The 14,510-nt window shown below is 41.8% G+C and overlaps 1 long non-coding RNA gene across 1 annotated transcript; it reads left to right on the top strand.

Moving 5' to 3' along the window:
• The first annotated feature begins 7,304 nt into the window (after positions 1-7,304).
• Positions 7,305-9,433, top strand: LOC120639135. The gene is made up of 3 exons (XR_005661286.1): positions 7,305-7,743; positions 8,515-8,574; positions 9,190-9,433. It is a non-coding gene; the product is annotated as an uncharacterized LOC120639135 (long non-coding RNA).
• Positions 9,434-14,510: the final 5,077 nt, after the last annotated feature.

Genomic DNA, 14,510 nt, shown 5'->3' with positions numbered 1-14,510 from the left:
TCTTTGCTACCCTTCTTGCAGCTAGGCCAATGGTGGCCATATTCCTTACATATAGGACATTGATGTTTCCCTTTTTTCCTTTTATTAGCGGTACCACCTTTATGCCTCTCAGTTTTAGGCCTACCAACTACAACCTTTAGTAGTGGCGGATGCATAAAAAATTCATGATCAGATTTAGGCCAGTTGGTCTTGCCAGGCAAAGCAGGGATACATGCACTATAAGCTGCTCTAAATTTCTCAATGGAGAAGTAGAAATCAACATGCTTCTCAATAGGTTCATTAGGAAGTGAGGTGATGAATGCTAGTGCATGTTTGCAAGGAATTCCAGATACCTTCCATTGCCTACAAGAACATGTCTTGTCAACCAAATTTACCACGAACCGAAATCCACTACCACAAAATGTTGTCAACTTGGCCACTTCTTTTGAGCACTCTGTCACTTCCAAGTTCAATTCTTTGCTCTTTTCCTTCAACTTCTTAATTATGTGAGGCAAGATCAGGCCATCTAATTTCTTTCCAATTTTCCTCCTCTGGTTCCACTTCATCATAATCAATTGTCTGATCTTATCCATTAAATCATCTAGATTTAAGGACTTGTACTGCTTTATCCAGTTGTTGAAGGACTCGGTCAAGTTGTTGGTCACATAGTCAACCTTGGAAAGGGTGGAGAATTGACTTCTAGTCCACAATTTATTGTGACACTGCCTTAGATAATTAGTTGCAGAAGGCTTTGTTTTCTCCATTTCAGCCCAATGCTTCTCAAACAAGTATGGGTTCCACGAGTAAGCCGCTTGCCAAAGGTTGTCATGAAACTCCTTCCCAGGTGAAACTTGTACTCCATGTGCTCTGCCTGTGGGAACACTTCAGCAACCCCATTCATCATTGCTTGCCCCACATCCATGCTTATAGCTAATCCCCTTGGCAATCCTACAACCTCCCTAAGCTTACTCATAACCCATACCCAATTTTCATTAGTTTCTGAATCAAAAACTCCAACACAAACATGATACAACCAATTGTGGCCATCAACTGCAGTAGCACTAGCCAATTGCCCCTTGTACCTTCCTGTCAAGACTGTCTATTGCCAAGTAAGGTTTGCAACTAGAAAGGAACCCATCTACACAAGGTTTCAAGGCAAAGAATAATCTCCTAAATCTGATTTTTCTATTTATGTTGTAATGTTAAATGCTTAATAAACTACCAGGGCAAGAGCTCTCAATTTGTGCCTTGAACCTAAACAAAATGTCAAAGCTGCTATCCCAATCACCATACAGTTGTTTCAATGCAAGCTGCTTACCCATGTATACTCTCTTGTAGTGGATGTGAACCTCGTGATGTTCTTTGATCTTCTATTGCAATGCCCTTGCCCCTAAAGTTGCATCTTCTATCAGGAAGTCCTTCACCTTCTTGCATATCCAAAATTTTGTTGCATTCCGCACCTTCTTTTTTCTTCTAGTACTAGAACAATCATGCTCAAAGTTGTTTTTCCTCACCTACAAGACAACAGCATATGGCATTAGTGAACAACAACATACACAACAATGAAGGAAGAATAGACAAAAACGTTAATGGTACTTACCATGACAGTCACTTTGTCCGCTGTTGTAGATGCATGAATCTTTCATGGACAGTTGTCCTCCATCTTTCTTGAACAATAGGCCCTAAACCTATGCTTTGAACTGTGCTTTGTGCGAAATTCAAACTCATATTTGGTTGCATGTTGACAAAGAGCCAATTTGAACTCAGCCATAGTAGGATAAATAGATCCTACTTTCATAGGAGGATTATCTTCATCATAGCCAACAATTTGGTGATGACTTTTTTCTTCATACTCATCCTCCTCATCAACCTCTTCTTCGTCCTCTGAGTCATCCTCCAAGGCACTGTCAGCAGCTTAACCAGACTCTGAGTCATCATCCAAATCATGTTCCTTCTGAACCACTTCATTCACAGGGGCACTCATTGGGGCACTCTGCGGGTACACATTGTCCTCATCAAAGAAGATCATGCTCACGCAATGGCTTAGGATTACTAAGGTAATTGTCACCATCGAGTTCTATATATTTTGTGAGGCTGCTTTTCCCCTTCAAAATTCCACTCACTAATAGGCTGAAATGACTCAGACGGATCACAATAGGCAATGAACAAAACTACAGCCTTCTTCTTATAGTGCATGTCAAACATGGTTAGCAAATCTTGATTTGATTTAACTTCTGAAAAAGTTCTGAGAACATCATCATAGTACTGAACATGTGGAACCTCCAAGTACACAGGAGGATACTTGTCTACAACTAATTGAATCAAATCCTTATAATTTGTCTTCTCTGAATCAACAACCATCTCAAAGTTCCAACATTTCACATCCTTTCTAGTATTTTTGCGGTTGCCAATCAATTTTATGTCCAGCAAATAATTACTATCTGACATCCTGTCGGTACAGATCGACATGAACGAGAGGTAAATCTACAATTCAATCTGCTATTGAATGCTACAAAACAATCTGCAATAGGAACACTCTGCTATTGAACTTACCCAAGATCTTGCCCATGCTTCGAAGCTCCCTGCAGCGTGCTCGCCCGCGCCGCCTGTGCTAGGGCTAGCTGTGGCCGAGCGCCGGCCAGGGCCTCGCCACCCGCAACCGAGGACCGCCCAAGGGGCTTCACGGACGAGCGCCGCCCGGGGGGGAGTCCTCGGACTCGCGCTTCCCAAGGTCCTCCGCGCCTGTGGCCGAACGCCGCCCTGGGCCCTCCGCGCCCGCCTCCTCGCGCCGCAGGGGCCGTCCGCGCGAGTGGCCAAGCGCCGCCCAGGGCGGTCTGCGCCGGAGGCTTCGCCGCCCCCAGGGACCTCGCCGTCGGGGGCCTCACCGGAGCTCGCCATTCCCTCGTCGGGGGCCTCACCGGAGCTCGCCATTCCCTCGATCTAGGGTTGAGGAATGAGTGAGGGAGAGAAGACAGAGGCGCACGGGATTTCGGTGGACTGAGTGGGGAGGTAAGGGGTATTTTGGTCTTTTCACGCTAGATTCACAGCCAAACTCATGGTACAGGCTGACAGAATGGACGGGAGTGCTAGATAGGGAACAAAAATTTTGGTAGTGTACTCATAGCACTAGTAGAAAATAGTAATTTCCATGACATTTTTCCCCATGACGTTTGGAGATTCGGCATTGAACAGACCACATCTATGACGAAAATCCCAGGTTCGTCATAGGACTTCGGTGGCAGCTCAGGCACTACGCAACCATGACGGAAAAAAATACGTCATAGAACAACATCTCATATCGTCACAAAATGGGGTGTCCGGAGAATCTGCTGTCAGAATAAGCTGGGTGTTTGGCAATTTTAATTATTTCTAACTGATTGTCTATTTTGAGTGCTAAAATGACATGAATGCCCCTGAGGCTGTAAATAGCTTAATTTTGTTCTTAATACAAGGAGAAGTCAATAATTCTAATATATTTTGCGTTTATTATATAGAAATTATATTGCAATAATGTCAAATGCATATAAAGGTTATAAATTAACTAAAAGAGCCATGACATTGTCGGCTGGAACTAACAACAATTATTTTTAACAACTACGACTACAAGAAAAAAATAACCATCCATCAAACATTCACTACCAATCCATTAATAGTGTCGTACATGTTTTCAGTGGCTGCCTTTGACCCGTGCAAGAGAGGGGGCTAGTTGGAGCATGGGCGTAGGTGACTGGAGCCTCAGCGCCTGGCTTTGACCAGCACAGGAGAGGGAGGCCGGCTGGAGCATAGGCGTTGGTGGCTGGAGCATAGGGTCAAATACACAACTTTTTATAAGGATCACAGCCGATTGAGGGAATCCAATCGATCAAATACACAACTTTTATCTTTTTATTTTTTTTTCTTTGCCCTAGCTTTTTCAATCTATTACTTGTTGTTCCTTCTTCGTCTCTACGTCGATTGAGGGCGTTCTAGGTGGCCTGTCCATCCTAGAACAACTCTGCGTGCGCCTGCCCTGACGGGTCCTACCCGGGCGACGTTCGTTGGTTCCCCGCCGGTCTGCCCGGCGACAACCGGTCTAAGCATCGGCGCTGCGTCGTGCCATCGCTCGCTGCGCATTCGAGCGCTTTCGTGTGTTGGCCCTAGATTTGCGTCAACATACTTTTGGCGACTCCGCCGGGGAAGAAGAAAAATCAATCGGCTGCCATGGCCGGTATTCTTAAACCTGGCGAAATTGATGTCGACAACATTAAAAGGCCGACTGTTGAGCAACTTTCAACCGAACATCAGAAAGCTCTCGATGATATCCAGAAGAAAATTAGAGAAGGGAAGGAGAAGGAGATTCAAAGACTAGAGGAAGAAGCCAAGAATCAATACATCTCGCACTTCTCCATCGACCGACAAGAGAAGGTTACAAAGGATGACACCTTCGACTCTTCTAAATTTGAGGTAAAATTTGATGAGAATAAAGAGTCTGCTCTTGATTCAGAAATAGCTAATATGATAGATAGTGTTGTTACTTCTCATGTAAATAATAAGTTGAAATTTATTGGTCAAAATATGCATGATATGTTTGATGATCGCTTTAGCCGAATTGAAACACATCATGGTATGAATATTATCGGTAATGATAAATATGCATCTACATCTAATACCGACAAGACAATGGGTGGTTCGGCTAGTAACAGAATTCCAACTATAATGTTATTGCGACTAATTCGGCTAATTAGCATGATGCAAATATAATACATCACTAGATGCAAATATGCCATACGGGGCAGCAAGTTCATTGCGACATGTTTCTACACCGCCGAACTTTGCTCAATCTAATAGTACACCGATAACAAATCGGCTTAATGCCGATAATGTTGGATCAGGTAGTATTAAAGAAGAGGTGATTAAGATATTTTGGCAATTTTTTGGTAGAGAGCCTAAAGTCAAATTCCGATCTTATCAAAGACCATACTCTGAGAATTACGATTATGTTGCATATCCTCAAGGGTTTAAAATTCTTGAATTTGTTAAATTCACTGGTGATGACAGTAGGACTACATTGGAGCATATAGGTCAATTCATTATACAATGTGGTGAAGCTATCACCAATGATATTTACAAATTGAGGTTGTTTCCTTTGTCTCTATCGGGTGCTGCATTCACTTGGTTTATTTCATTGGCACACAATTCAGTTTACACTTTTGCTGATTTAGAGCAAAAATTTCATGATTATTTCTTTACTGGTGAAACTGAATTGAAATTGTCACATCTTATATCGGTTAAGCAAAAGTTACATGAAGGTGTTGCTGAATATATTAGAAGATTTAGAGATACTAGAAACCGATGCTATAGTTTGACAATTTCTGATAGAGATTTGGCTGATCTAGGTTTTGCTGGTTTACTTGATTTTCATAAAACAAAGCTAGAGGGACAAGAATTTCTAGATGTTAGTCAAGTTTTATAAAAGGCTCTGACTAATGAAAACCGAGCTAAAGAAGCTAGAGATTCACGAAAGTCCAATGAAAAGCTTAATCGTCATGTTTATGTGCTTGGGTGCGAGTCAAATTGTTCGGACGATGAAGGTAAAGATGTTTATGCTACTGAATTTGTGTGGCCCTCTAATGATAAACCTTGCACTTGTGGCTCTGTCAAGCCAATTCATAAAAATCGGCAAGAAAATATGAAGTTTACTTTTGATGCGTCCAAATATGATTGTATATTTGATAAATTATTAAAATTAGGACACATTAAATTGTCTCATGCTATTCCACCACCTGATGAGTTAAAGCGGCACGCTTATTGCAAATTGCATAATTCATTCTCTCATGCCACTAATGATTGCAATGTGCTTCAGAGACAAATTCAATCGGCTGTTAGTGAGGGCCGATTAGTTGTTCCACAAATGCAGGTAGATCAGAATCCTTTTCCCGCACATACACATATGTTTGAATTGAATAATCCCAAAGTGTTAATTCGGCCAAATCAAGCCGAATCAACAAAATGGAAAAATGTAATTATTGGTGAAGAGAGATCTGAGCTTTCAAAATATGGCCAGGAAGTCCCAGCAAAGAAGTTCCCTGAAGTTTCATTGAAGAATTCAACGCTCGGGTGGCAGGAATAGAAAAGAGGTGCCGAGTCTGCAAAGACCGGTCTGACCGGTTACTCTGGGAGTTCTGGAAAGAATTCCAAAAACAACAGGAAAAAAGAAAGGCTGAGTTTTAAGGAACTCTTGGCAAATATGAGGAAAAATGAGTTACTCAGAAGCAGAAGAAGCGACCAGATCAAACTAAGGATGCAAAACCATCGTCGGAGCGGCGTGAGCAATCGGCTTCTCGTTTGCAACAAGGTAATAATATTTTTGCACCATATTCATTTGGTGAGCCGATTGCTCCATGGTTCTGGTCGTATCCTTATCATTATACATACTTGGATTATAGTAGAATGTATATGCATCTATATTATATTCAATACCATTCTACATGTCCAACTTATGGTGTTTCTCTAAGACCGATTGTTGTTAATAATAATCTAGTCGAAAGCAAACCTGATTGCAGCAAAAAGAGTGAGAAGAATGCGAGTGAAGATTCACAGTATTTACAGCCGAGGTGGTGTCCCTCAGATTTATCTCACACCTAAAAGAAAAGACTGCAACGAATGCGCAAGAAGGAGTTCATGGAACAACAAACAGAAGTTGTACCAGCGAGGTCGGCGACCATGAAGCATATATGGAGACCCAAGCGAGTTGCTTCATCAGCTTGAGGATAAGAAAGTTATGGCCGATAAAATTTTATCGCCCTTAGCATAAAAAATGACCGATGTATTAATAATCATCGTCCTTAGATAATTTTGGTTTAGAGGAGTGTTTTTTGGCACGCAAGTTTTGCCAAAGAACAGGAGGGTATATGTGGACAACTAAAATTGGCATTAGATAGAACCAACTGGTCTGACCGGTGCACTCTAGAGGTCTGACCGGTCTAGCGCTGTAGACGGTCCGGCAGAGCCGACCAGTCAGACCTACCGGTCAGACCGGTTCATAGGGAGTCTGAGTTTAATTGATTTATTTCATAGGATTTTATCTGTAAAAAGGATTATTTGCGGGATAAGTCCATCCCACCATATAAATATAAAGGGTCACGGCCGATTGAGGGTATCCAATCAATCAAATACACAACTTTTATCTTTTTATCTTTTATCTTTGCTCTAATTTTTCCAATCTATTACTTGCTGTTCCTTTTTGATGGATCCTTCCCGAGCAACTTTCGTTGGTTCCCACCGGTCTGCCCGGCGACAATTGGTCTGACTGGTCTATCAAACCGGTCTGAGCATCAACGCTGCGCATTCGTGTGTTTGCTGGATTTGCGTGAACACCTCATCCTCCCATCGCGCTCTACCTTGTCCTCCCGTCGCTGCCACTCCTTGCCTCTCCTCACCGGCGCCTGTAGCGGCGTCCTCGCAGCTGACGCGCACGCGAGGTCAGTCCAGGACTTCTGCGGCCGCAAGCTCCGCCTGTGCCCGGTGCTGCGGGACGGCGCAGCCCAAGGGACGCGGCGAGCTAATGCAGGTGGAGTTGCTCCGCCCCGTGGTGGCGGCGGGCAGGGAGGGGTTCGGGGTGCGCGTGCTGGACGAGTGCGGCGAGATGTAGTCCGACGGCTGCCACCACGCTGAGGTGGTTGTTTGGGTGGCGGCCGCAGTTGCGTGCAGCGGCAATGCGGTGCGCTGCGCCGGGCCACAAGCGACCCAGGTTCCAGGCCTCCCCCTACATCTTCTGCATTAACGGTGAGATCTCTTGCTGCGATTGGCTCCTGGTTGTGTGGCTCCTGCTGCGATAATAACTCTTTGTTAGATATAAGCTGTGTCACATGCCAGTATAGACAGATCTTTATTAGCTATCTAGAAAGCAGGATTTGGCCCGTTGGTCGATCTATGCGAGCTGCTGGCTATTGTTAGTGCCTATATTAATGTGTACTGACCTGGTATCTACTCCCTCCTTCCCTGTTTATAAGGCATACACGTATATCAAGATTCAAACCTTGTCATCTTTGACCAATAATTTGACTATTAAATTTTTATTTTTATAATACAAATTTCATATGATTGGATTCATAATCAAATATATTTTACAATGATTATAAGTTTATAATCAAAAGTGATATAATATATGATAAATAAATGGTCAAAGTGTTGTTTAGAAGACCGTGTCATGTTCCATCATGCCTTATAAACAGGGAAGGAGGGAGTAATTTCTAGTCCTTTGATAATGCATTCATCAGAACTCATGAGGAAGCTATACTTGTGCTAAGTAAGGTGCTGCTCAAAATGCATTAATTAGAAATCATGTGGGACAACAGGATAGGGTCATTATGTGTGCATTAGTTTAGATGAAGCCCTGCAAATGCATGCCAATGGTTCTCTGAAACTTGCAGACTTTGGACTTGCTAAGGAGGTTCGCTACCCTGCTTGCAATCTACAAAGTTTCCATGTTTTTTGTTCAATATATCCATTACTACTTTTCTCTGATGCAATATTGTTTTACCAATTCTTTTACAGATTACCAAATTCAGTGCGATCAAATCATGCAAAGGGACTGTTTATTGGATAGCACCTGAGGTATGCCAACATTATTTTGCTTGTTCACTATTTACATATTAGACTATTACTATTAGAGCATGCTTTGATTTGCTTGTTCATCTTACGTGCTCTTTCAATGATTTGTCTAGAATAATTTACTTGAACTAGTAGCAAGGTTTTTGGGCAGGCAAGGTATATGAACTGTTGCTTTCATGCTACATAAATCAGTTCCTTGGGTAATCTTGCATAGCAGATGTTTATTTAATTTGTGATTACTTTGTACTGACATAAACGAAGCTACCTGCTGTTTAATTTACTCCTGCGCAATGTTCCTGTAAAGCTCAAGCTTTTTGATTTGCATAGTATTTGTTTATTCTTGATAATCCATGTGTGATATGTAGCTAGTCACTATTCTATGCTTGTCTCCTTCAATGCACGTTTCTGACTATATGTTTAGCTTGCTCCTGTATACGTTTCTGAGTAGCTAATTAGCTTCGTAAGTTTTTCTTGTTCCATGTTACTGACAAAGCTACAGTGGAGAGATTTTTGTTGGATGATTATAATTACCAAATACATTGTGTTCAATGTTTATGCCATAGCATTTCAATTGCAAATATCATCTGCTGATAATATTTTGTGACTTGCGCTTTTCAGGCTGCTGGAGAGAGCAAGCAGTTAGAAGAGATTGGTTGAGGATAAGATGCTAGGCAGGAACAAGCAGTAGACAGAAGAGATAAAGATATATGGTGTCTTGTTTTGTGTGCTTTGTACTAATGACTTAGATTCTGCTATATATATAGTTTGGGCTATTAAAATGGGCTTGGCCCATGTATGTATAGAATTGGATTGGCCTCTAAATTTATGGGCCACAATGAAAATGAAAATAAAGTTCCTAATATGGGCTGAGCCCATAAATAAATGGGCCTGCAATTAGTTTTTCACATTAGTATCCATGCTGATCTATTGGTGACGTGGTGATTCAATCTGTGACGAATAGCTATCCTACATGGTAACAATTTGTGATGTTTATTTTCGTCACTAATTTTGGGCCTGGGTTGGGCTAGGGTAGGGCCTGATGATTTGTGACGGTATTTTCGTCACTATTTTTGGGCCTAGGTTGGGCTAACGGGCCTATGGACACGTTGTGTGACGTTTTTTTTGGCTCGTCACAGAACAGATTATGCTATGGCGATGAAAATTTTTTCGTCACTAAAAATTCAGTTCTGTGACATTTTGACCATTTCGTCATTGGAAAACAAACTCCACGCTCCGTTTTTGATGAATTAGAATTCGTCATAAATTTGCCACAGAACTTTTCTTTATGACGAATTTGGGCTCTACAGTGACGAATCTCGTTCGTCATCGATGCATCAATTTCCACTAGTGTAGGGAAATTTTTGAGTTTGGGTGCTATAGAGGGAAGAGCAAGTTTTATGGATGCTACATAGGAAATTTTCTCATACTTTTATGTCATCCGTGCCTCTCCCTCCCTTCTCTTGCATATCTTTTATCTTATTTAAATACTGATTACATCGTTGTGTTTTATACGACAAGATGAACAAAACTAAATCTCACCTACACATATTTTCAAGATGTTTTATAGGGTATCAACTTATGTGTAAATTTGAGTTTTGATATTATTGAAGATGTTGTTATGATATAGATGTATAAGTTGCTACCCATATAATAGATTCTATTTTTTTGGAGCAACCTTTATTTTACATGCTATTCACGTAAGTTGATATGTAACTGACAACTTATATGTGTATATTATAGCAACTACTTCAATAATGTTAAGTCTAAATTTACACATAAGTTGCTACTAGTGTGTTAATATACAAATTATCATAAACATAAAAGTTTTCATACATGTAAAATAAAAGTTGCCACAAAACAGAATCTATTATACACATGAGTTGCCGCACATATAGGATATAAATTACTGAAAAAATAAAATCAATTATGCACTCATACACATAAGTTGACATAAAATAAAAGTTGCTATATATATATAAGTTGTCACAGTTAGCCGATATATACATTGTCGGTGTTTAGCCTCCGATGGATACCCCGAGGAGATTGATTGTAGGTAGGGACTCGCCGAGATCAGAACGCGATGATGTAAGGAACACAAAAATTTAGACAGGTTCGGGCCGCCAGAGCATAATACACTATGTCATGTGTGGTGGTTTGTAATGCCGTAGATGATGCGTATGTTTTGGAGGGGTCCCTGCCCGCCCTTACATAGTCTTGAGGGAGAGTTACATGGAAAGTCCTAACCGAGTACTAGCAAAGTCCTACTCGATCATGGTCGGGTAGTTTTTGATGAGGACATCGTCATGCTGGACACGCTCATGCCATGGTCTTGTCCAAGTTACAAGTCGTCACCAACTCGGTCATCGTGTTCGTCTTGGATTCAGCCAACACCCCTGCACGGTTTTGGTGATATCTCCCTCATACGGAGTCGAAATGAGGTGATCTTGGATGAATTGGAATCGTGATGACGAGATGCTTCTTTTGGTTCTGGTCCTAGCTCCAGAAGCCTCGTGGATCATTCTGTGTGACCATGGAAATGTGTTGCATCACATGTTTTGAGCTTTTTCAGGCTTTGTATCGTGTCGGGCCTTAAGCCCATGTTGTGGGCCCCCTCCCTTAGTCGCCCCCAACCCTAGGTCGCCCCTAGCTCATAAACTCAGTAGCCGCCGCCATTTAGACTTGGATTTTGTTTAGTTCTTATGTTTTTCTTCGAGAAACAGAGATTGCGTCGTTATATCTGTGGCGACAAGTCCTTATACATTGATCCAGGGCCCCTGTTCTTGCTCTCCTCGACTGTGTCAATTAGTCCTTTCGAATCGAGTGCTTGAACCCCTCTTTTGATTTGCTTCATTCATATTTGCAATAATCAGATTGCGTGTTTACATCTTCTTGCTTGTGTTTTTCGATTCCCTTGCAGAAAAAGCCATCTTGGCGAGGTCAATCAAGTTGTGCTTGGTTGATAACCAACGGAGTAGTAGTGTAACGGTTGCAGGACTTCGATTTGTGTTTTATTAAAAGCCGGATCGCCAACGTCGAGTCTGTGCAGAAAAAAATATCACTGTTCTAGAACCGTTTTGGCCTTTGCAATTTCGTTTCAGATTCGCTTTGTTGAGTTTGTGTCTGTGGTCGAGTCTTGTTGCTGGTTTAATGTGTTCGTGGTCGTAGTTCAATCGCCCGTTGATGTGTGTTTGTTTTCGCCACTATCCCATCCACCTTTACCCAAACAACAAGTCGATCCACCCCATTACTCGACTTGCCCTCGCTAGCCACCTTGCGTGAACCCTCGCCGTGCAAGCCCTAGATAGGTTGCAAGCCGCTTTGTGTTGATTTCGCCTTGCATCGCAGCCCTTCTTGTTTTTCATCTGGCGATACCTATTGCTGCATATATCAGGGATGCTTTGCCCTAGCTGAGAAGCTTTGCTCAGCCGTGTTTCTATGCCGGGGTTCAGGGAAACTTTGCCCTAGCCGCCGTCGGCCTATCTGCCAAGTTGTGCTCTTTCAAAACCATAACTCGAGTTACCTTCGGTAAAACAGGTATAACTTTTCGCTCGGTGCTCCGTTTTGGCTCAATTTTTTACAGCAGAAAGGTAACAAAATTCTGCACATACAATAAAACTGCTTCGCTGTTTGGAGCCGATCTCAGAATTTTTTTAAAAAAACCAGGTAGATAGAGTTTTGAGGCTCCCAAGTTGTTTTCGAGTTTACAGGAAATGCGCCTGATTTTCTGTAGACCACATCCCAGCTCTGTTTAAGGTGAAAATTTTTATGGTTGGAGCTTATGTTGCATCTGATTGGAAAAAATATAAAAAATAGTTAAAAAAAGAAATTCGGCAAAAAGATTAACAACAAGAGCCTAGAGTGTTGTTTTGCTTGTTCTGCGAGTTTTATCCATCGTCCTTTGTTTCCACTTGTTGTGCTACGTCTAGGACACGTCTTAGGCAGCAATAGTGACTTATACTTTGGATACTTATTGAACTTTGCTATTTTGCATTCATTATTTGCTAATCCTTGCTACATATTGTGCCTGTCCGAAAGCTCCACATATACTTCAGTCAGTACAGATTCTGCAACTGTTACACCCAGCTCGACAACAGATTGTAAGCCGCTTTGGTAAGAACACTTACAAGACGGTGGTAAGCCGCTTGAGATTTTTGCACTCCACTTTCACCACCACCCAGTAGTTGTTAGTTGATAGGGATAATACTTTGGTGTTGTCTTGTGCTGTCTTCTAACCATGGCAGGGACAGGGAAAGGAGGGGAGTCCCCTTCGGACTTCAATGAATGTGTTTCGAAGGACGAGCTTAGGAAACTTGTTGATGATCAGCGTACCTACATCGACGGCAAATTTGAGGAGCTAATGTGCAATATCAACGGATTGGTCACTCGACTTGAGCATGTTGAACAACAGCCTCCTCCACGGCGGCACCGACGCCACCCTCATGATGGTGATGAGGACGAGGATGGGGATGCCGACCTTGATGATGATGATGCTCGTGATGCGGACCGTCTTCGCCACAATCATCAAGGTATGGGAGGTAATCAGAATCGTGGTAACAATGATCCTTTTGCTAAAGCTAAATTTACCATGATTCCTTTTGCTGGTACTGCTGATCCTGAGGCTTATTTAGATTGGGAACTTGCTGTTGAACAAAAATTTAATTCTCATTTGGTTCCTCCTGAGCATAAAATTAGACTTGCTACTAGTGAATTTACTAGCTTTGCTCTTTTCTGGTGGAATGATCTTTGCACTGCTGGTAATGTTGCTGCTGTACCTCAAACTTGGCCTGTTTAAAACAGTGCATGAAGTCTCGTTTTGTTCGTCCTTATTACCAACGTGATTTACGCTTAAAATTGCAAACTTTAAAACAAGTTGATAAAAGAGTAGAAAAATATTATCAGGAATTGATTATTGGACTAGCACGTTGTGGTATTCGTGATGATGATGATGAAACTAGTGCTAGATTCTTTGGTGGTTTGAACCGTGATATACAGAACATTCTGAGGTAAGCAATGTGTCTACTGTGCAGGCCCAATAACACAAGAAGCATGCTACGATTGAAAAAGGTTCTTCGAGTAGATCTACAAACATCGTGTGCCATCGCTGCAAGGGAATGTGACATGTCATGAAGGATTGTCCAAGTTCTCGAGCTTTCATCGCTGCACCTGATGGTAATGGATATGTATGTGCTAGTGATGTTGAGGATGATTTGGTTCTTGCAGCTAACATTGTTGGAGATTCGGAGGATGAAGAGGGTGAGGCAATTGATTCCTTGGCTGCAACGGCGGATCTTCCTAGTCTTCTTGTGCAGCGTGTGTTGAGTTCTAAAGCGGAACATGAGGATGAGGAGAAGCTCCAACGCAAGAATTTGTTCCACATGTTTCTCAAAGTCAAGGATTACCGTGTTCTCATCATAATTGATAGCGGGAGTTGCAGCAACTTGGTGAGTTCAGATTTGGTCAAGAAGTTTGGTTTGGCCACTCGTTCTATTCCTCACCCCTACCACCTAGAATGGTTTAACAATAGTGGTAAGGCTAAGGTAACTAAATCAGCACGCATACATTTTTCTATTGGTTCTTATCATGACTATGCTGATTTTAATGTTGTACCTATGCAATCATCTTCGTTGTTGTTAGGACAACCATGGAAATTTGATAATGATGTTGCACACCATGGTAGAACTAATACATACACTTTTATACATAAGGAAAAAAAGATTACTTTGCTTCCTTTATCTCCAGCTGATATTAGGAAACATTTCAAAGAGCTTGCTGAAAATGTTAAAAATACACCTCCTAGAAATGAATATTCAGATGCTAAACCTAATGGAATTAAATTGAAAGAAGGTGTTTATATTGTTACTACATCTGCTACTGCTGAGCTTTGTGATAACCATGATGTACCTTGCTATACTATGCTTTGTCGATATGTATCTTTCAAG

The sequence above is a fragment of the Panicum virgatum genome, chromosome 6K (assembly GCF_016808335.1).
Source record: "Panicum virgatum strain AP13 chromosome 6K, P.virgatum_v5, whole genome shotgun sequence".
In the NCBI taxonomy this organism is placed as follows: Eukaryota; Viridiplantae; Streptophyta; class Magnoliopsida; order Poales; family Poaceae; genus Panicum; species Panicum virgatum.
The sequence above is the reverse complement of the archived record's forward strand: the minus strand, read 5'-3'. Positions and strand labels throughout refer to the sequence as shown.